The 24,245-nt window shown below is 33.3% G+C and overlaps 1 protein-coding gene across 8 annotated transcripts in view; it reads left to right on the top strand.

Moving 5' to 3' along the window:
- The window catches only part of LOC107999048 (1-phosphatidylinositol 4,5-bisphosphate phosphodiesterase epsilon-1), a 104,793-nt gene that overhangs the window by 41,101 nt on the left and 39,447 nt on the right, over positions 1 to 24,245 (top strand). For 4 of the 8 annotated variants that reach the window (XM_017058691.3, XM_062073979.1, XM_017058689.3 and 1 more), the window contains 2 exons: positions 8,720 to 8,799; positions 20,964 to 21,256. The gene's annotated coding sequence lies outside the window, so the exon portion shown is untranslated. The remainder of the gene's footprint in view (positions 1 to 8,719; positions 8,800 to 20,963; positions 21,257 to 24,245) is intronic. The other 4 variants (XM_017058692.3, XM_062073981.1, XM_062073978.1 and 1 more) reach the window with 2 other exon arrangements.

Here is a 24,245-nt window from a genome sequence, read left to right on the forward strand (position 1 = left end):
AAATTCATCCTCATCGCGTTCAAACTCGCGATTAAACAAACTTAATGCAAGCGATTAAGAAATTTCCTCTGCCGAGAAATTGAAGAATTATTCAAATCGTAAATGTAAAATTATTATATTCGATGTGATTTTACACGGACTCGAGTTAAACGAATTGCACAATTTCAATTTATAAGAAATTAACGTAAACGAGCCATGTTCAGCCACGGAAATACCCGGTGTTTATGAAACGTAACCGGTTGGCAGACCAAGTGGGTAACCGGATATAATGCATAATTAATTTACGCGTAAAAATGTTCCCGCTTCGTAGAATACACTATTCCACAGTGTTTACCGACTCATCAGTTTGGCGCGCAAGACAGCTTATTAACTACAGCGCAGTGACCTCAATTTACCTCTAATTATTACGAAGTTACACTGTTATAAAGCGAACACTCGGGTAAAGGCTTTTAGGAAAATTGTTCGCGATTGTATTAATATTCTTACGGAACGAGAGGGGGCTGCGGAAGAGAGGAGGGGAGAGAGAGAGAGGCATATTAACCGATTCACATTTTGTTGCCAGATCAAAGCGGTACGGTGATTGCTTACGTAACGAGCAAATCGTGAATGCCCGTGGTCAAAGGCGCACCTTTTGATTAAATATCGTGATTCGATGACGAATTCGAATGTCGTCCTCATTATCCTTGGAAAAAAGTATCGCGAGAGAATATTTTGAAAATATATCGAAAAGATAGACTCGGTAATACCGCCTATGAATCGTTTCTGGTATTTTAGATAGTTTTAGAATTTAATATCGCGTTCAAATTAATAGGAATAATTAATTAATAATTTCAGAGATTGAAGATCTCTCGAGAGGAATCGGGAAAATGTGTGAACGAGTGCGTTTCGGTATCGATTCGATTTCAAAGAATTCGAGAGAGAGGGGGGGAGAGGCGAGAAGAATCGTCTCGCGCGAAAATTAAACTGGCGCGAGAGGCGCGTAAACACCGGAGATGAACCAACAGTACACGTCCAAACAGTTGGCCGCCAAATTAATTTCGGGCAACCGGTTGACGTGAAGACCGGAGTGGATGGATGATCGAATGTGTGTGTTTAGTCTCGGACACGATGGACTGTAAACGTCGATGTTTGCCACCTTGTGACTATTTGTTTGAGTAATCGGCCGAGTGATTTCGAACGACTGCCGTTCGAGGATCGTTCCTTGCGAGTTGTCGCAACACACTCCATTCCACTATGGGATGTCGCAACATTAGTCTCAACTGTCGCAAGATTGTTTTCGACGTGGAGACTAACTACCATGGCCATCGAGACACGAGGTGGTGTCGCTTAACGCCGTATTCGTATCGATCGCTTTTCGTCTGAAGCCTGAAATTCTTCTCCCCAATTGCGTAAGGAGTTCGTAAGATCAATCGAGTGTTCGTTCCTTGTTGGATATTAAATGAATTTCTATACAACGAGAAACTGGAGGAGGGGAGGGGAGATTGGGGATATCCAAACAAATAACAACGCGAGGACGATGACTATTTGGCCGAGTGCCAAATCAAAAGCTCGGCTCTTGTCAAAATCGTCCTCAAAGTTCTTCTATTTTTCCTATTTTTTGCCGAATAATTTATTCGTGGATTCGTAATTCCTTATGCCGGAAATATTTATTTATATTTATTATACCCTTGCTTCCAAAGAAATATGTTTCTGCTTAGTTTCCTGAATTCCTAAAAATCTTTGTTATGTTACACGCGATATCCCGTATAAACTTCGATTTGAAATCTTCTGTGACTGAATTTTATATAATTAATGTGTTATTATAAACACAAGCTGTTTATTATTAGTGCAATATCGAGGATAAATCAATCTTTGGTACGATTCATATACCAGGCAATAAATAATGCAAAACAAAATCATATCTTATTTCGTATAAACTCTCCAAGAATTTAATATGTTCTCAAAGGTGAATCTTAAATCGATAAATGTTGAAACCTAAAATAAATTAAGGAATTCCATGATATTTATCAAACTTAATACGTTTGGCAAAAAATCGAAGGAGCCTTTACGAAATATACAAAGAAAAAATAATATGGATTCGTGGAATTTAATCAGAGAAGAAATCAAATGATAATTTCAAACGAATCCGTACTTACAGTACACTCCATATATAAATAATCCATCGAGAATAATTAAAAAGAAAAATCTTAGATTCTTCGAACGCGTGATTTAATCAAAGAAAGAGAGGGAGGGACAGAGAAAGAGAGAGGGAAAAAGAAATCTAAATCTATAAGAAGTGAGGACTGGCGAATGGCCAAGACTGTGATCGAACGTGTGCATCCACGTCTTCTTTCCTCATCGTGGTGGGATGGTGGTGGTTGGTGGTGGTGGTGGTGGAATCGTATTACCGTCTCGAAATTGATTAATAGCGTACCGCCGATACTTCGCAAGGGAAATGGGATGGTTAACATCGTGGTCACGTACGTTCCTGTTTACGTAGTAAAATAATACCGACTAGTTTCCCTCGCATCTGTGTCTTGCCACGCGAATACCCGCTTTTTTTCTCTTTTTTCCTTTTCATTTTCCTCCCCCATCCTCTCGTCTCCGCCAACTTCTCTCCTCGACCGCGTGCTCGCCTCAATCTTCTTCTTCTCCTCCTTTTTCTTCTTCCTTTTCTTCGTCTACTTTTTGCCCCTTAGGAGAGAATTCCACTTTGAGGAGTGTATCAACACGCGTGGCGAAACGTCTATCACGTAACTGGAAGAAGTCGTGAATAATGCAGAAATCGGAACAATTAATCGCAGCAATTTAGAAAGATTTATATGGGGAGGAAATTGAAATTCCGTTTGAACAGCTTGAATGAAATTGCGAAGATGGTTTAGATATGGTGATATCTGGGGATGTCCTCGAAATGTGAAAAAGAAAGAGGAAATCCGTTTGCGGATCGATGGATTGGAATATTATGATGTATTATTGATAAGTAACTTTTGATCTTGGAAAATGTTACGTATGTGGAGAGAAAGTCTTTGCAATTTCGAAATTATTATTTATTTATTTCGCGAATTCTTTCCAATTTCTTATTTTATTAAGGATATAAGAATCGAATAACGTCCCAGTTACGTATTACAATGTTGCAGTAGTTTCCACAATGCCCCTTTTAGTTTTTCATCTCGCTGGAAACGGTACAAAGATTGAATAAGAGTCTGTCGAATGAGAATCCGTAAAATGATATAAATATCGGATACGATCTTATCGAAGAAATTGGTATCACTGGGTAATCTCGTCGAAACTGCCATTTCTCTGATCGTTCGATTTATCGAGGATTAACTGATGAGATCGAGGATCAGAACAGTGCTTCCTACGAGATTGATCCACTTGTTGTGAACGCTTCGTTATACTCGCCGATGAAACTAGAATTTTTTCTTTTTTTCTTTTCTAATCTAGCCTTAATCGAGAAGAAAGTCATTACGAAATTAAATCCTCCACAGTGAATTTATTATTATTATTATTATTATTTAATAAAAATCCAAAGTCCACTTTAAACTTTGTCAAAGCGTTCTCCCGTCCATTTATCGGATATTCAATTTGAACAAAGTCCAGCGATAAATTGAACTCGAGGTTTTTCAGATATTCTTAAGGGGACGAAACGGATGAGAATTTTTCTTTTTTTAAAAAGCGCTCCAGTTTCGTACACGATATTTATAGCGACATAAAACACGCAACTTTCGGACGAAATCGTGGAGCAAGTTTAGACACGATCCACTTCTTATACCGGTGTAACTTTCGGCCGACTCGTCCACTTCCCCCCTCCCCAACCCCTTTTCGTCCCTTTTTCTTTTGCCAGGCGGAAAACGTCACTGTGCTCCGACGTTCGCCACTCTCCTCGTGCACCACGATCCTCTGTATATAAGTTTATCGGGAAATTTTTCTCGTCGAAAGGAATCGTTTAACGCTTGTGAAACGCTACCTAGTTTTATATAGAATTTGCGCAAAAGTAGATTTCGATTTTCGAATCTTTTCTTTTCAATACGCCACTTGATATATATATATCGAAGTTACAGCGTGCATTTCGTCCTATTAATGCCATGCAAATAACAATTAAAAGGAGCAGGAAGAATAGTTAATTCAATATTCCTCACAGATTGACGAAAAAAAGGAAGAAAAGAAAACGGCCAAGGAAAGAGCGGAAATATAAAAGGCAATCTTGTTAACGGTGAGAGAGTGTTAATATACAATTACAAAGTAGATTAAAACGCGTATTGGTCCGCTTTAACCTTTTATACGCAATTCCATTCTTCGAAGATCTCATATATCTCATAATAGATCATTAACTTTGATTGCGTTGTATGACGAGATTGAATTTCTGAATTTTTAAGAAGAGAATTTAATAAAAAAAAAAGAAATATACTTCGTTTGTTGGAAAATCAGCATTCAGTAACGTATTCGATAAAAGCATCGCAATTCTTTTGCAATAATTTCATTGCACGTTAAAAAAAGTCTTATCAAAAGAAATTACGTCCTTATTTTTCGATCGCCAAATTACATTTCGGGTAAATTTATTTCGTTTGATATATTTTTTATCGAGGATAACTATTTATCGAGGAAACTTTTACGTGAAAATCGAAGAGTGAAAGAAAGAGCAAGATGTAGAAGAATTCACGCGTTGCATTTAATTGGGAAAAATTAATTTAAAAAAGATGATAATTGCGTGTCCGACGAGATCTAATTTTAGCGTGGCCTTAGTTTTTATCAAGTTGGACGCATCGATGCGCGGAGAAAAAATGCAATTGCGATACCGTTTTAAATGGGATTATACAATTTTCATCTTGTTAAGCTACTGAACATTTTCTTCTGTTCTGGATGGTAAAAGAAATATGAAAATGTCCCGGCTACGAAACGCTTTGCACAACGTCGTGATCGCGTCGTCGCCTGAATTGTAATAAGATTTTTCTATTAACGGAATAAAATAAATTATTCGTTTAAGAATTGGCAGAGCATCGAATCATCGACGAAAGAGAAAGAAATGTCAATGTTTTTTTAATTATCAAAGCTAGAATTGATAAAATTTTGTAATCAAGATTTTTGACTTTATACGACACGTGATTCATACTCGGTTGTTCGAAATGAAATATAAATTGGATAAAATGTACAAAGGGATTACATGGTACTCGTGTACTCGAGAGGGGAAAAAATGATGCTCGTAAGAGAAAATTATTTGCAATAAAACGGATAATATATATATATATATATTTTTTTTTTTAATCGAACCGATAAATTTCCATGACTCTCGTGCTATGAAAATCATGTATACGCCCTCCCTGTTATAGAGAAATTCTCGTTGAACATTGTTTGAAATACAATTTGTACAAAGGAATTATGCAAAATTGTTTTCATATATTCTTGTCATTAAATTCTGCACGTTATTCTCATAATTACAGATTGACTGAGAGATCTTTGAAGTGAATGCGTAACAAAATCGTGTCATAAATGTTCAACATAACCGAGTTGGGACTCTGTCAAATATAATGCAGCGACCTCTGCTTTTTAGCATTTAATTAAATTCATGTAATAACCGTACATTTTCTACGATTATTATTTCCTATTATATGTATATATTTTACAATGTTATTTAACAATAGAAATTCTTATTAAATACACATTATATTATTTATTCCTCATTATTTTATTAAAAAAGATATTTTCTTTAATTTTTCATTAATTCATTCTTGTATAAAAACGAAACGTTATCTTTACGAAATTCTATTTTTATTCGTTGAAAATACCGATTTGAATATCGCATCGATTAGAAACACCCTCGTCTACCAAAGTTCGAATTTAACCCCGTGAACTACAGGAGAAATATTTATGTACCCCTGTACGAGGTTATCCGATGGGATTCGGATAGAAATGTACGGAATAATTTCACTGTTGACCGACTTCTTTCTTTCAAAGAATATTCACACTGTCCACTTGTGCTTTGGAAACCATGTATACATAAAATATTAAGACGAATAACCTTTTTTTTTTCCTGATTTGGATAACGTGAATTTGATAAATTTTGTTTCTTTTTTTTTCTTATTATTATATATTATATTTTTCATATTCGTTACATGTAATAAATGCAAAATAATTTGGAACAAATTCAATGAACTTTTGTAGATAAGATTGTTTCATGTTGCTCTCTTTAACTATGTATTTAGAATATTTCACCGAAATATCTTCAATGGAATCTTCAATATCGCATATTGCGAATACTTATGTTTCCTTTAACGATTTTAGATGTAATATTTCTAAAGTTAGTTAATGTTTACTCGTTCTTTTAATATTCATTTACTTTTTTATTTATTATCAAACTTTATAATAATAATAATAATAATTTAAATTTTCTTACCCGTAATTTTCCTACTTTCATAATTCGATTATTATTAAAGCGTTAAATGTTTTTATAGAGTAGAATTTTTTTCGCGAGTGCTAACAGGATTTATCGCTGAATCTGCAATTCTATTTTCTTTCTCGCCCATATGTAATGGAAAAAAATGAATAAAAAAAAAAAGGAAAAAGAATCAAAATATCTTTATCTCTTTTTTTTATTTTTTAATGCGATTGTTTTTAATTAATGATTTATCAATTAAGAATTTGGATTTTCTTTATACAAATCTTTTACTCCTATCTTTGCACTAATGCTTTTAAAATTAAGAAAAAATATCTATCCTGATTTATTCTCCGAACGTAAGCTTTCGAAGCTTACGGTACAACGTAAGCTCCCCTGATAGAAATCGTAAAGGGAATATGTAATTTGATTAATAATTCATTTTTGGACCGATGACTAAGCATCTTGTTCCTTCTTTCGTGTTTGATCAATCAATAATAGCTTCATGATTAAATTAAATTCATCGATAAGATGGAGGAATAGAATTTTGGGATATGTTGAATATATATTTAGGATCATTAATCTCTGGTAAAAATTTATCAATTGCGTGAAAAGTTTCTTGTATTCATTAGTGAAAACCCTTCGAGGGGAGGGGCGAATATGGAATCTGGCGATTTGCATGTTCCGTAACTATTTGTTTACTTGGAAGTTCAAAGGCTGTGGTAGTTTAGGTCTTTGCAACAAAGTTGGGAAAGTGGGATAGGATGACTACGATTGAAGAAAGATGTGATAAAAATTAATCTTTGAATTAATATTGACAAAAATATAAAAAAGTTTGTTAGATTCGTTAAATAAATTAAATAATAGTCACGTATTTGTGAATATATTTATTTAAAAATAATTTTAAATAATTATGAATGATATTTCCACGCAATTTTTCCGAGTAATTGGAAGATTCACGAGTTTTATATTCTATAGATTTTCGCATTATGGTATTGAACGATCGCTGTAGTCGTTTTTTAATTCCTTCGTCTATTGAATTTCTCTCTTTAATAAGCAATTTCTGTTCCCACTTGGACAATCTGCAACACAGACATCGCGCTATTGAGAAAAAAAAAAAAAAAGTTCAAGGTAGAAAAATTCGATTCCCGTTTATTTCATCGTTTTTATGAAGATCTTATTAACCGATATCGTTTACTTACTAATAGCAGTGGCTTTGAAACAAAACCAGTAAAATTATAATAGCTATTATATCTCTCCTACCTTTTATTCTCTCTCAGTTTCAAATGTAATTTCTTTGGTATTGCTCGACCATTGTATCTTATATATACATATACACAATTATAATTTACAATTTATATATAATAATTTATATTTTACAATTAATCGTGAAAAATACAAAAATAAAACTAGAAAATTACACGTGCTTAACAATTAAATATTTAAAATTAAATACATTATTTAAAATAATACACTTTTAAAAGGACGGAATCTCACAAATGAAACTTTAATTTTTCACGTAAAAAAACATGAGAAGAAAGTAAAAATTTTGTCAAAACCCACTCAGAGAGAAAATCATGCCATTGAAGTCGTTTTTCGAATCGTCTCGATATCTCGATTGGCTGCAGAGACATAAAGATTCAGAAAAAAGTTTTCATAATGCTTAAGCTGGGTTATTGGCCTGCATTTTTCTTGGAAATACACATTATGTTTTTCTAGAAATCGTACACCACGTTTTTCTAAGAATCGCGTCCGTCACTTGTCTGGAGTTTGAGATAGGTCAGTGCGAGCGAGAGGTCCGAATATGCAACAAGGATGGAAATATAATAAACGATTTAAAATTACGTTTTTATTTACGCGACGATATCTCGGGAACCGGAAGTCGTATCGAGATAAATCAAAAAGCGTTTTAAAGAGAAAGAATCCGTGTTTCTAACGATCTTTCGTCCATCTATAAAAAATCGTTATTTTCAGAGTTATAACGGTTTAAAGTTTTGATAGGATTTATATAATTTTAATAGGATTTTTAATCGAGTTTTAGGGTAAATTATTTATTTATCTCTGTGAAAAATATTATTATTAATAAAGGTTTTATTAACGAAGACTTAAAATTTATCTTGACTTTTTTTTTTTGCTCTGTAAAGCGTTCTCTTTATTTAATCGATTTTCTTCGTAATTATGTTAATTATTCGAAGAAGAAGTTTTACAAGTTTTGTAAAGAAAGAGTCTTTATTATTGTAGGCTGCTTTTCTAGAATATATAAGATTATACAGCTTACAAAAAAATATGGTACTTGAGAAAATCGGATCATGCGATGAAAATGGTGTTACATAGTGTAAAGTAAATTTTGTTTTTTTTTTTTTATTGCAGGCTAGAAGAAGTTCTCGTCAAAAGTGTAGAAAGCATGGCGAGGATATACCGTTAATGTCATCCGTATTAAGTTTAAGAGGGTGAGTAAAATTTCTTCTGTTTAAAAATAATATTTTGCCTCGCTTATGAGAAAATGTATTCTCTATATTTGGAAAACTTTTAGACTACAATCTACCGTTATTCATTTCAATTATTTTAAATAGGATATAATTCAAAATTAAGAAAACGAGAAAATAAATAATATAATTATTATAATTTTATATATTATATTTTTTAGTAGAAATTTATTACTTGAAAATATTTGAACGAAACGTGAAAATCTCATATCTCATCGTACAAAAATTCACATATTTGTGATCTCCTCCTTCCCTGCCTTTCCTCTCTTTCTTTCTCTTTCTCTCTCTCTCTGAAATTTTAAATTAATTTACCATTTTCGATTTTCATATGCAATCATATCGGTACGCCAGTTCATATTCGTTCATAAAGTTTATATATTCGAATAATTGTTTTCATTAATAAAATATAAAATATAAAAATAAATAATACAACATCATTATCGTATAATGATCGATAAATATATTTTTATTTTAATTATGTAAATATTTTTGATATTTAATATTTGTTTAATTAAAGCAACATTTTGTTGTTATACGAATCAATAGATTTTATCCTACTTTTATATCATGCTATTCAGAATTTCTTTTGTTCTAAGCGAATAAGTTTATACTCTTATACGTTCTTTTCTATCCTATATTTTTGTTTCTTTCCTCTAGCTTCTGCATTGTTCCTTCTCTTTAAAATCTCCCGTTATTTTTATTTTAAATTTCTCTGTAACTCTGCAATTCCGTTTCAAATCCTCTCCTCTTATTTTCACCCGTCTTTTATACGCTGGAATAATTCTCTTAAAAAAAGAATGTTTCGAAATGTTTATAATACGCAACTTCATTTCTTCTAATTATAACCTTTAACCTTAATTTAATTAATATTTATACTACGATCTATTATTGTGGCCCAAAATTATTATAAAAAAAAATTAATATTCCAATAAATTCGTAAGATCGTAGATACGATTTTAATAATTATTTATTAAAATTATGTCGCTCGATAATTCTTAATAAATCTTAGTAATTCGATGAAATTTCTTGACTTTGTGTAAATGTTACACCTGACATAAGCAGTTTAATACTCGTCAAAAAGATAGCTTATATATATATATATATACGTGACGAGTTGCGAACATCCACTAAATCTCGTAGTCTTCGAAACTGTCAGACAATCAACGTATGTATCCACGAAAGCAAACTAATCTAATTCAAGTGTTTGCACCGTGGTTCGCGTGTAGACGTGCTTCAACCAAGCAAAATGTCGCCAGATTCGAAAGAGGTTTAAAATTTTATGCTCTGTTTATCGTCTCATTCTTTTCAACATATATATATATATATGGAAATGTATAACAAGCGAGATGGGATAAAAATTCATCCAAAATTTATCTTCATTTTCGCACAATTTGCAAGAAGGATAACAAATTGTAACAAAGTTATAAAATAGTTTCGATATTACATTGCCCACTTCACGGCCTGTTTATATCGAGTAAATGATTTATGCTCTCGTGTCCCAACTTTTTATGATAAACTTGTTAAACGAGTTAAATTCGTTGCAACGAATCAACCATTTTTCTCAGTTTCAATATAATTCTCAACATTACCCGAATGTATACGCTTCGAAGCACACTGAAATCTGCGACTCCAACTTGGAAAATCGGAATTTTTTTTTATCTTTTCGAGAACTTTGCGACTGATATTGTACGAAATAATATCGTATAAAAAGTAAGTGATAAATTTTATAAAAAAAAAAGAAAGAAAGAAAAAGATGCGAATTATCCACCTCACTGGGGATAGCATAGAAGAAAGAAAGGGCACTTTTCCCTCAATTTTTATAACAAGTTTCGAATATAACGAATTGAAGAAATTCAATCAAAATTCATCCATTTCCCCGAGATAAATTCACGCGATAATTTCATTGTTCATTCCCTCAATTATCTCCCATAATTTCACTTCAAATTACTGGAAAACCATTTACGCGGCGCTCGTTTCATTTAACGTCGCTTTGAGATGATTTAACAAAGAATGAGTGTTCATAAACCGGAGAAAGATAAATATAATGTTTCATTAGGCAAAGAAAGAAAAGGAAAGGAAAAGAGAGAAAAAGAAGAAGAGGAAGAAGAATAGAATGGAATGACATAAAGGAATCTAGCCCTTGATACATATGTAAAACGTTTACTCGGCTTTCATTCATTCATCAAAGAGAGGCTTCTCGACGTTTCACATTTCCACTTTGACGCCCCTAACATTATACAGAAGACTAATTAAGTTTGGTTGAACTTCTCCTTTGGTACAAAAGAGATTCGTAAAAATAGACCGTGTTAACGAACTAACGAACTCGTTCGAGGATGAAACTTTTGCTTTCAAAATATTTTTGAACCCTGGCAGACCGTTTTTCAAAAATTAAGTAACGAAACAACGCGTTCCTTCGAACGATTTATTTATTTCGAAAAAAATTTGGCATACGATTCGTTAAAAGGGATATAAAAAGTGTGAAATTCCTGTGAAATTACCTCGTACGTAATTGGAATCATTTCTTGAAAACAACCGTTCTTTGGTTAAGAATTAAAATTTAATCGTTAATTTGTAATACGTATATATACGTATATAAAGAATCGAGATGGAAAAATAAGAGAAAAAAGGAAGAAAACGTTTTATCGAATACTCTTCGATTTTAATTCTTTTTAAAGTCTATCGACCATTTAAATCGTTCGAAACGTCTGTTCATAAATATTTCGCCTCGAGCGCTGACGTACGCAGATATTCAAATCAATTAGTCTGATGCGGATTTTTTTTCTTTCTTTTTTTTTTTTTCTTTTTTTTTTTACGAATAATATTCGGTTATCCATCTCGAGTTAGCTATTTTAAAGATAAAACATGGAGGAAAACGGAGAACAATTGGAGCATAAATCGAATTTTCCATCTCCTATTAAGCGTTAAATGATTATTTCATTCCGTGAATGAAAATTATAATAAATCCATACTTTCCAATTCTTGCGAATGTTAGTATGAAATTGCTCTTTTAATTAGAAAGAATTAAATAATTATTTTTATAAAAATACCTATTTTACAGCAAGTGAAAAATTTAAAGAAAAAGAAAAATTTTTTTCTATTTACATCACGGTTACCTTTTGCCATACCAACGTGTGTATCGTCCTAAACTGAAGAGACTTTATCTGTATTCGCCGGAAAAGAGTTAAAAGGCTTGTTAAAGAATCGAGTGGAGCATTCATTTTTCCGGCAAATGAAATCTTCACGTTTTACGAGCTGTTAAAAAGATTATGGATACGCTACTCATGAACGGTACACATAGGTGATATCGATCTGAGAACTTCCTGCTCTGGGCGTGGCTCCGTGAATTCTGAACAAAAGGATAATATTCATCGCGTCTTCGAATGAAAAAAGAAAAAAAAAAATTACATCGATTCTCAAGACATCATTTCAATAGTTTCGAATTGAAAATTGTGGAAATCCTCTTATCCTCGACGTTCCGTATTAATCCTCTCGTGATTTTCGTCATCTTCGTCGTCTGGCCAATATTATTTTTTGCTTATTATTAAATTTAACGATTGACACGATGAGAATGCTATTTGTATATACAGAAGAAATTTTATTTTATTTTTCTCCCGTCTTGGAAAAGGGATAAAGAAAATAATGGAAAGATCGTGGAAAATATTTTAAGCGTTTTATATGTATTACATAAATTTTAAACAAAGAAATTGAAATTTCTTTCTCTTTATTCATTTATATTTACAAAATAATAGAGCGATTGCTTCTTTTGCAAAATTATATAATCCCTATATAATTTTACGAATTTTTTTTATTATTCGTGACATCCCTACGAAATTTCACAGAAACGAAATATAAGTAAAATTAAAACGTTATATATACTTTAAACTACACAATACATTAGAAACGATATATTTCGAACGTTATTCCACGCTCCAATTAAAGAAGCTCAATAATTAAAAAAAAGAAAGAATAAAAAAGAACATTGAATTATCCAGAATTATCCAAACTCTGGATAGGTATGGGAAAGAGCATATTTTCAACCGAAGGCTGGCCATCGCGTTTCATCACGTTGATTATATAGCAACGTGTCTTAATTGCTGTGACGACGTCGGGTTCACGTAGCAAAGTTGACCGACACTTGGTGAACACAAGTGTAGCATAGGCCAGATGGCAACGCGAACGTACGAGTTAATGGAGTTTGATAGTTGATAGGATCGATCATAGAACGTTCACCTGTGATAACGTGTCCATCGTTAGAGAGGTGCATGTTGCACACATGTCACTTTATATCGCTTTATGCGGGTTAAGACGATGCCCACAAAGATATCCGGCCGTGTGTACGTGTGTGTGTGTGCGCGCGCACCAATTTGCCTCCCGCGTACAGAGAGATCTTCCTCCACTTATGCTCGTGAAATTGCATACGCGATTCTTGTTTGCGCGTGTATTTCGTATATTTGCACGCATCTTGTCAACAATATCTGCGCGATTATCGTCTTTTGAGCGATTAAAAATTTATCCAAAAATACTGTGAAAAGTTATTCGTATGTGTTATTGTTATACTATATTTATAAATCGTGTCAGTGTATAATAATGATGATTTTACGAAAAGAGGGCAGGGATTAATCAGCGTAAATCGCATTCCCTGAAAACGAACTTTCGGTTGACGAATCACTGTTAGCTGTAATTAAGTACTTCACCTGGCCTGGTTTAGCGACTTCGTTAAAAGTTTGAATAATACAGCGATTCTTGCATAAGATGTTTAGATCGCAGGGAGTGTGATCTACGCTGATTGGCTTCTGAGATCCTCCATATATTCATTGATAAGCCGCGGCAAGAGATCCGTGTGTTAATTAACTCACGGGAGGATAATAATAAATTTTTAAAACGCGTGTAATTTTTTCAAATAAGAAGAACAATTTAATTCATAAACGTGTGTAATTTCAATTAAGCGTATTTCGAATGGTAAATGAATGAACGATGTTAACGAGATTTTGCGGCATCGACCCCGATAAAACAACAATTCTCTTATCGTGTATGGATACGGACCCGTTTCCTTCATCAATTATCTACGTACACGTGAACGCACGTAACACTTTTAATCTATTTTCGATCGGGTATCCACGTATCCATCCCGCCGAAAATACGTATATGTGCACCAGATTGTGCACACGTACAACTTATGGTCGTTTCGCAAATATCCTGGCTCTCCGTCGATAATTTGTCAATCTGTGTCAATAATTTGTCTTTATCCACACGGTTGTTTCAGAAAAAAAAAATATCAAGTTTCATGTCTGTTTAAATTGAATGAAATTATGATTTTTTTTTTTTTTGACTGTTATCGAGAAAATTTTATCATTGAAAATAAAATTCGAATTAAGAAATATCGATACTAGCAAATTAATTTGGAATTTTTATAAAATGATTTTCGGAATTTTAAAAATGGTAAATTTTTAGTTAAACGGTGGAAACGAGAGTGACCGCGAGTAATTTAATAATTGAAGGACATTAAAACGTTTAATTGAAGATGGATCTCGTTTCAGCCGGGTGACGAACAGTGGAAAGATTAAATTCCGCTAATACTACTGACCACAAATATTTAAAGAGGATTGAAAAAGGTGTCGAGATTAGGGAAATTAATTCCAGTTTTTCGCCTTGATCTATCCCCTCCTTCCGATTTTTAAAATGAAAAGTAAAAATGTAACATAAGTTAAAAAGCAGCGGTCGACTAACTCGCGCCAACCAAAGTCAAAATGAAAAATTCCCCCATTGGATGCAGCTTCGACAGAAAAATGATCAACATTAGCATAACGGAAAGGAGTTCTTTTTCATCGATGATAACATGCAACCCAGAACAATGTAACATAATATCGTACCCGTTATGCTCTTATACCCCAGCATCCATAACGCGTTTCTTATGCCGTTCTAATTTTCAATGTTTTATCAATTTGCGTCGAGAACAACATTTATCAAAGTAAAAAAACAAGAACAAGTACGGAAACAAGAAAAATGCTCTTTTCACCGTTCACAATCTCGCTTACTTAATTTTCGACCAAAGATATTTAATAAATACGCGATTATATAAATCAAACAATTAGAAATTTCTCGAGTTAACATCACGAAAATGTGTCATCACGACTATTAAATACCCGTAAACGTGTATATCCTTGAGAACGCCATAGAGGAAGCGTTGAACTGGCAACAAGTTTGGTCCAACATCGGAATCATTTAACTTCGGTACGTGTAAACCTGTGTAACTACTTACTTCCTTTCCACGGCTGGCTCCTATCTCTTTTACATAGTTCTACCCTCCCTCGCTCGGGAACGTGTGCACGCATACATTTGCCGTTTGTTAATCTAGTTGGAGCGTTAATGTACGCAGAAACACGAAAGCTGAAAGCAGCAAGGCTCACGAACAGGTTATGCGATATAGACAGTTCCATCGACCGCCCCACATATTACACGTCTTTCCCTCGTTTTCCTCATACCCTCTGTCCGAACTACGGTCAATTGGCTTCCGTCTACTCGCAGATATATGTGGGTGCATGTGCACATTCGACTTGGATATCTACTGCAAATATTCGCTGCAATTTTCTTTCATCTTTATTTCATATTCGAACAATCGTAAACATCTCGTAATATCTTTCTTTTTTCAAATTTTATTTATAATATACGATCATTGTGACTGTAGATGGCTGTAAGAATCGTTGCCTGTGAAATTAATCTGTAAAATTATTCAGAAAGTAGATGAGTAATTGTATCGTCGAGACTGTTAATATTTGTTTGAATGTAATAATTTGAACATAATTTTATTAATTATTTCGTTAGCATACCTCGTCATTTTAAAAAATCGAGCATTAAAAAGCATAAACAAAATTGATGAGATATAAGAAATAAAGGTTAAAGTTTCAAATTCTCTGTTTTAATTCTTAACCTTTACGCATTATCCCCTTTACCGGAATTACTAGTCGGTTCACAGGCAAAGTTCCATCTTGCCAATTTCAAAGGGAAAAACTTTGCGATTCGTATCCTTTTATAAACTCGCGAAAACTTTAAACTTTACCATGGAGGGGATGGGGGTTAACCTCGAGGAATAATATTAATATTTTCAGGATGGGCGACACGATTTTTTCCCTCGATACATCCCTCTACAACTTTGATGCGCCTCTCGTCGTGCTGATGCTGGAAACATTGTTTCGAGGGAGGGGGAAAAGTCACGGCATGATGAGATTTAACCGCGATTTCATAAAAGCTTTTTTTCGTCGCGATGCGCGCGTGGAGTAACCGAAGAAAACCGAGGAAAGGCAACATTCAAATTCTTTTGGTAAAATACGGAAATGAGAAATAAATTTGCGACTTAAATGCGTTCAATTACGAGAATTACTTTCTTTTTATGTATATAGATATTAGATAAGTAGTTCTGGCGAGAGAAAAATTTTTCGATCATTGTAGAATATGGGTAAATTATAAAGAATCATCTCAGAAGAATAAATTTAAAATTCTAAATTTGCAGAAAAAGATTTATTGATTGTTCCTTGACGAAATTTCCTTGACTGAGTTAATAATTAAATTTAAATCGAATAGAATTTTTCTCCTACGAGTTATTTTAAATATAGCGAATTATTAAGTTGAAAAATCGGAAAGAATTGTACGATTCGGGTGTACACGCTTGAATAATTGAAAATCTTGAATTTGCGGTGATCGGTGAAGTGGAGAAGAGTTGAGTATTCCTGAATTTTCTGCTCGGTTATGTCGGCTTTAAACGCGCTCGATATTGCACCATAATACCTGCAGCGTAAAAAGTAGACTTGGTACTCGATGAGGAGAAGCGAAAAAGCGATCCCAAAATTCGGGAAATCAAGATGGAACTCGAACGTTTTCGCGAATTTGCTTAATAAAAAAGACTTTCGATCACGTCGGAGTGGTCGTTATTTCGGCACAAAAATAAACTTTGTTTGCTCGGCAATAAATTTTTTTTTAATAGTTACAATACGAGTTGGAACAAATTCGTTTGATTTATGTTAAAAATCATGATTGATTTTTTTTCAAGCAGTTAAGTCTAACTGATTAGCTACTTTTTAAGTAGTCAGGGTAAATAATTTACGTTAATTAGATCGAATATCGATGAATATTTTAAGCATATACATCATATTCTAATTTCTAATAATGTGAATTTTTTGAAATTATTATTTCAAAGTGTTATTTAAATTAGTGTTGATATTAAAAAAAAATATATTTAATATTTCACATGGATTTTAATTTTATATTTATTTTGGAAATATATCTGAAATGTTAAATTTTATAGAAAAGATGGGACATCTTTCGAATATTTATACAGAGAATCCTTATATTTTCCTTAAAACCCAAAGGCTAGCTGTACAATATCATATTTAAAAAAATATCAAAGATTTTCTTCGAACAAAATCCCCTTGTTCCCATTTACCACGAGTATACGATCTTCTTGTCTCTTCTTCTATGAATCGATATCGATATCCATATTTATCGCGCGAATAAAATTCTTTGCCTCGCTATCTTAATACGATATTAAACAATTTCAATCTGAAATACAGTCGTGGAACGTCGAGTTTTATAAAAATCCTGGCGATCCCTGCCTCTACGTAGATTTCCACAGTCAAAACCCCGGGGATATAAATTTTCAGCGTAAAAATATCTAAAAATCCCTTCCCTTAGAAAAATTCTCTTCCACCATTTATACCGCCGCAGATATCGGATCACTTGGAAATCGATGCGATATTTATCGTATCGAAAAAAGAAAAAAAAAAAAAGAAGAAAAAAAAGAAGGAGAAAACCTGAGAAATCCGTGCAATTTGAAAAGGAAAGAAACGTATCCTTCCAATTAGTCAGGGTGGCGAGAACTTTGTTTCAATAAGAAGCACCGCCCTCGAGACTAATAAACCTGAAAAGTTACAGAACATTCTCCATCCCCGTGGAGTTTCCTTGCCAACGCGCGCCCCCTGCTTTCATAAAAATCCGTGGTGAAAAAACAGGACATGCCACGCGATATCGCGCACGAAGTGCAAATAACGAGATAATAAACCCGTTCGGTTGAAAAATCGAGTGGAGAAAATTTCTTTCCTCTCCCGATCGCGCGATTTCTCAAGATCGATCTTAATTTGCGTTCCACGAAGATGGCCGTCCATCTTTATTCTTGCAATGGATATTCGAACACGGTTTTGTCTTCTAAATGTTTTCAGAATCGTTCGGATGAATTACTCTAATTCGAGTAGGATGTTGATGGAGAATTCTGAAACGTTTTGGTCTAATCATCTCGCCCACGCGAGATAACATATCGCTCTGACCTTTGCTGTCGCCTTCTAGGAAATTGCTAGAGGAAGGTGAGCGAGGAATGTCAACAGTTCCTGCAGTTTCCTCTCGTTTCCTTTTCACTCGTCGCGTCATTTGAATGGAAATTATTTCTTATTATAATGACACTTTGCCGCCACTTTTCAATTTTGTAAGCGAACGTTTGGAATATCGGAGATATCGATCGATTTTATCGTTATTATTCATACATTCGACATAAATTTGATTTAAAAATCTTTAATGGGGATTCTAAAATGGGGAAAAAATGAAAGAAAATCCGAAACGATAATATACATTGATAGTGTATATACATTCGTATTGCAAACGAGAGGATTGATATTTAACTCGAAGCTTTTATATTTTTTGGAAGAAAACGCAACTGACGTCATAAGATAAGAAATTCTCTAAAAAATTTGAATTAACGTCCATATAATTAATCGTTGAAATGGAAGATATAAAAAAAATTGTATACATTTTGTAAACGATTTTACAAAAGTTTCAAGTCCTCCTATCCGATTCTATATTTTCATATTGAATTACCCTTAATAATATCGTGTAATGGTTGTCTCGTTTAATCTAAACGGCAATCAATTGAATTATATGACCAGAAATAATTTATCTCCCGTTGGCTTCCCATTAATCCCTTCTTGCAAATTAGGGCATTTAATAGCAATCGGATGGCAATCGCTTGGAAACACTTGTGTGTATGCGGTAAGTGTTTCGAGATTATATCAGGAACGAATCGGGCATAGTTTGTACGTGTATATAAAATCTTGACTTGTGAACAATAGCTCATTCTTGTGCAACAGTACTATCTCGAACGTGTAATTGCCATTGCTTGGCATAAATACAGCTCTCGTGAGGATATATTATATAGGTTTGTCTATTTATCACGTACATAACATTTCGAGTAATTATATGCATAGGGAAGGAAATATTAATAATCCGTGCATTCATCTGTGCGAACATTTAAAATATGTAACGAGAATATATACTTAGAGACAAATTCGAATAAATATATGTGTAAACTGATATTTAATTCACAACAAGTTTACCGAGTCACTTTTTAAAGTTGTGTATGTAAATGTTCTTCTTCCTCCTATTTAATTATTATCGTTTCTTCAACATCGATTGCAGTGCTCAACAATTCTATCCGCTTAATTAATCCCAGTTTTACTTTATCATTAAAGATAAACTCGTTAAAAGGCGTCAAACAGTTGCAATGAACGGCCACAAATCTTAGAAAGTAAAATCTCTAATGTGCATACTAAACGATTGTTAAATTTGAATAAATAGACGAAACGAAATCACGGGATTTAAAATTTTTCCAAGAGATAACAAAATGATAAATGGTCCCTGCGCGAGGCGGTGAGAAAAACTTCTCTATGAAAATCACGTCCCTGACCATCTAGCCTTTTTTTCCCTCTTCGGTGAAATTATCAGGAAATCGCAGGGGACGATAGTTACATAGGGATTCAAGGTCGTCTTTAGCGTTTCCGCTCGACCGCACTCGGCGAAGTGTGAGCAAACAACTGAGAATTTCGATGGAAATGTCTAGCCACGATTCCATCGACTACCTTTTTATTGCTCCGTGACCGCTACAAAGGATGATCAATTCCACCGGCCGCAGAAGGATCACCTTTTTTTTCTTTTTTCGAAACCAAATTTCTAAATTAAATTTTCGTCAAAAAATAATCTTGGAAATAAACTTTTTCTTTTTTTCTCGAAAATAATCTTCAAGTTGTAAATTGTTGAAATCGAAATTTTTAAAACTGAACTTTCTCTTTCTTTCTGTTAGAAATAATCTTAAGTTACAAGTGGCGTTGAGATAAAAGAATGACAAAAATTTAACGATAAAATCACTCTTCTCAATCAAATCAAACTATCTTCAAAATATTCAAATCCATTTGAATAGGCAAATCACGATCGCAAAGGGTAATCGTTGTTAGATATTGGAAGAGCGAGAAGAATATATTTATCGAGTCGAGAAAAATTGTTTAAAAATTAAAGAGAAGAATAAAAAAGGAGGGTAAGTAAATGGAGAATTTGTGCGTTTCAAAGAGATACCGGTTGATGTTTAATCCAGAAAGAACGACGAAACAGAAAATTAACATTACTCCTCGGAGAATCGTTAAATTCATCACTGTGCTCTGTTGACGACAGTTTGAAGCTATCTCTGGTAAGGCTCTCGTCGTTTTAAGGATTAACGAGTGGCTGTGCTTTCTACGAGTTCCTTCTGGCATTTCCCGGATATATACCAACCAATCCTTTGTAGACGCATGTAGAGAACTAGAGAGAGAGAGAGAGAAAATAGTTTTCGTCGAAAATGAGATTCGAACGTGTGGATGTGGAAACGACAAAACGTTCAAACATCACTTCGAACATTATCTATTGGATCAAAGCTAATGACGGGGAGCTACGTGGATAATTGAATTGATATTGAAACATTATTGGAACAAAATCGTTGCGTAGATATGATATTGTTTAATATGTGAGGACAATAACGCTTTGTTTCGTTTATATCGTGTATATACGTGAAATGTCGATTTAAAGGGAGTCAGGAACATCGTATAGGTGTATTAATTAGCTAATATCTATGACAATTATTATTACGTTAACGAGAGTATCACGTAATTGCGTAAAATATGAATAAGTGAGAATTAGAATCCGATATAAATTTTATCACGAAGATAAATTTTGTTTCTATTTTCGTCTCTTTCGTCTTCATTCTCTTTTCACTTTTCTTCCACCCTCAGTTCGGCTGGTTACATCCACGGTTATCGATCGACTTTTCTCTCTGTGATTTTTAGGCCAATCGAAAAACGCGGTCGTTCTTAAAATACAAGAAAGGAGCGGAAAAGAAGAGGAGAAAAAGACGAAGGCTGTCCCAGTGATCCTGTTGGATAGAGGTCAATGGAGCCATCTTGATGCAGGCTGCAAAACTACGTGGGGATTACCCGTCGTGGTCGTCGGGCTGATTTCAACGGTGAACAGTGGCGATTCCACCCGTGGGTGGAAGCGCCGTTTTCATCACCGTCAACGGCGAATAGTACAGCCACTTCCGCTTCCTCCACCCCACGTGGCCGAACCATTACCTGATAAGGTTCGTTGCAACAATTTAATAATTATTTTTCGAAGTATCAATCACCTGCCTTCCATATTTTTCATTTATAGAAAATGACACCAGTTTGATTAAATATATTAAATTGATATAAATTTTTTTTTAAAAAGAGAAAGGTTAAATATGATAGAGGAAAAAATTTTTTGAAATTCCTTTTTAAGAAAGATTCTTTATTATATACATTCTTTGATTATATTTTTTTGCTTAGAAATGATTCTAATTTGGATTAATTGTTTAATCGATTAACAATTTTAAAAATGTGGTATATATACATATATGCAATGGTGTGACAAAGTTTTTGAAATTTCTCCTTGAAGAAATTGCCTAATGAAAAATATAATGGAAAGTTTTGAATGTACGAGAATATAAAACATGATATAATCCTTGAACATGAAGATCCTTAGGAATGAGAGAATTTTCCTACAGGCACAATTTTCCTCTCGTAATAACAGTCGAGTAATTTATTAGCAAAGTTGGATGCCGTTTTTCATCTAAATAGATCGTTACAAGTAATAAGCAAGAGATTTTTTTTAACAAAAATTTTTAACACGATACTGGTGGAACTTTATACAAATAATTTATCTCTAATATTATATATCATTTTAGATATTTTGGAAAGTTAAATGCGAAACTTAAAAATAAAAGAAAAATCAAATTTCGGTTTTTTAATTATAAAAGAAAATAGAAATTTGTAAAAAAAAAAAAAAGGATATTTATCGTAACGCGTTTGCTTTACGTATCGATTTAAAATTATCTTCATTTTCTCTTCAATTGGAAAAGCCATTAATCTTTTCTAATATCTCTTACTGAACTGTTAATCCATTGCCTGGTAAAACGATAATAGATAAAGAAACACAATTTTAATCCTACTGAATTATTTTCCGTTCCATTTTAAGTTTTACGTTTTATATTATTTAACGATAAAAAGAAACGTATGTTTCATAATACGAGATACGGGATGAAATTAATATTATATATTTTAGAAGCGTATAATATTTCCTGCAGATATTTTAAACCTACGAAAATTATGATGTTAAGATATTAATCAAATGTTAGATTCGCATACAACGAGCATGATTAATTGAGCTCGAAAATTAATATGTTTATATTGGGAATAAATTACTTAAAAAAAAAAAAATGAAAAAATGATGTTATTCTTTAATCGATTTATTACTTCTCGAAGAATTACGAAGAAATGTCAAATTTTTTAATTAAGAATCATTTAAAAATTTCGAATGAAATTATTATATTATTATTTCATAAGATGAATAAAAAAAGCACTCAACTTCTACAAAAAACTAATGATCCATCATTCAGAAATACCGATTAAATGCTAAGTAATATTAAACTGTCGTCATTAATCATTGGCTTAGAAATACTTCTTCGGAAATGGAGCACACTTTAACGTAAAGATAATATATTTATATTTATCATACATGCCTTCCTCTTTTATACCGGAATATTATGGATTCAATTATAAAAATGCTTTTACCGCCACGAATGTATAATCCAATTTTCAATGATAACGCAATTTCGATATTCCATAAGAGTATTCATTTCGGTGAGGCTAACTTCTAAAAATGAAATAGGAGGAAAATCTAATTTCTAAAAACTCGCGTATATATTTCGATGAATTTCAAATTATTTGTGTACATCATTTATTCCGTCGAATAATCCGATCGAGATTTAAATTTTTCCTCGAAAAATGGTGAAATCTCCGCGCGATCTTCTCGACATCGGTATAATCGATAGGTAACGTCACAGCTTTCATTTATCGTCCTCACGAGTATCGATTTACGTGTCAATTAGGTATATGAAAGCGATGTTACCTTTAGAAAGATGGATACTTGAACAGCTAATATTTGCATTAGCACTTTGATTACCTCTTCCTTCCTGTTACCTTATCATTATCTGATTGTATCGATCTGTCAGTCCTGTTGATGTATGTTAAAGTACTAATTAACTAGCTACTCTGTTTACAATGCTTGTCCTTCTATTGAAGATTCCCGTTTATTCGAAAACACGCGAGCCAGAAGATTTCTCATCGCTGACAATACAATTTAAATTCGAAATGAAATTCTTTCTCGCAATAGGATTATTCCAAATTAAATTTCGTCAAAGAAATTCGAATAATTTGTTGTTCGCATTGCGAATCTTAAACTTTCTTAAAAATCGATGAATTTCTCTCAAAAATCGCTAAACAACTTTTTCTCTCCCCTTCGCGATATTTTCTTCCTCTGCTCGCATTTCTTTTATTCTTAAAAAAAATAAAAATATACATATATATATATATTTATACATACACACAACGTTTCTCTACGTACAGATGATACGAAATAAATTTTTCGCGAGGAGACGTCTCCTTGGAGCATAATAATTTAACCTAGAACAAGTTTGCACCGTCACCTGATATAATTTCATTCATTCGATACGGTTCGGTCCTCGGGGACGCGAGAACAAATGAAATTTCATTTCGACCCGCAAACCAGCCGGATTCCGTTTGAAAACGTTTGTTCCCCCCCTCCCCTTTTATCTTTTTCATCTCTTTCATCGTCCCTTCGTTCCAACGAAAATTCGCTCCCGATCTCGATGATGCATGAAGCATACATTGTTAATCGTTAATCACGCGCCTGCACGCGTGTTATTATTCGCCCGTCGTTTCGCACGCGCACGATGTTTTGATAACAGCCTCGTGTACTTACGGTGGCTCGGGTGAACGAGGCACAAAGGGAAATTGATTTTAACTTTGGAAACGCGGAGATGTAACTTTGCTTATTCCATGGATGATGGAATTTTACCACGTTTCTTAATTATTGTATCTCGCATAATAATCCTTACTTGTCGATAATGATAATTCATAAGGGTTGAATTCAAGGTAATATAAGATTATTCGAATCAATCTTTCGGCGAATCCTGTGTATAAAAATCGTATAGATTAGTTTAAAAAATTATACTGAATATTAAAAATTAT

This window comes from Apis cerana, linkage group LG4 (assembly GCF_029169275.1).
Source record: "Apis cerana isolate GH-2021 linkage group LG4, AcerK_1.0, whole genome shotgun sequence".
Classification (NCBI taxonomy): domain Eukaryota; kingdom Metazoa; phylum Arthropoda; class Insecta; order Hymenoptera; family Apidae; genus Apis; species Apis cerana.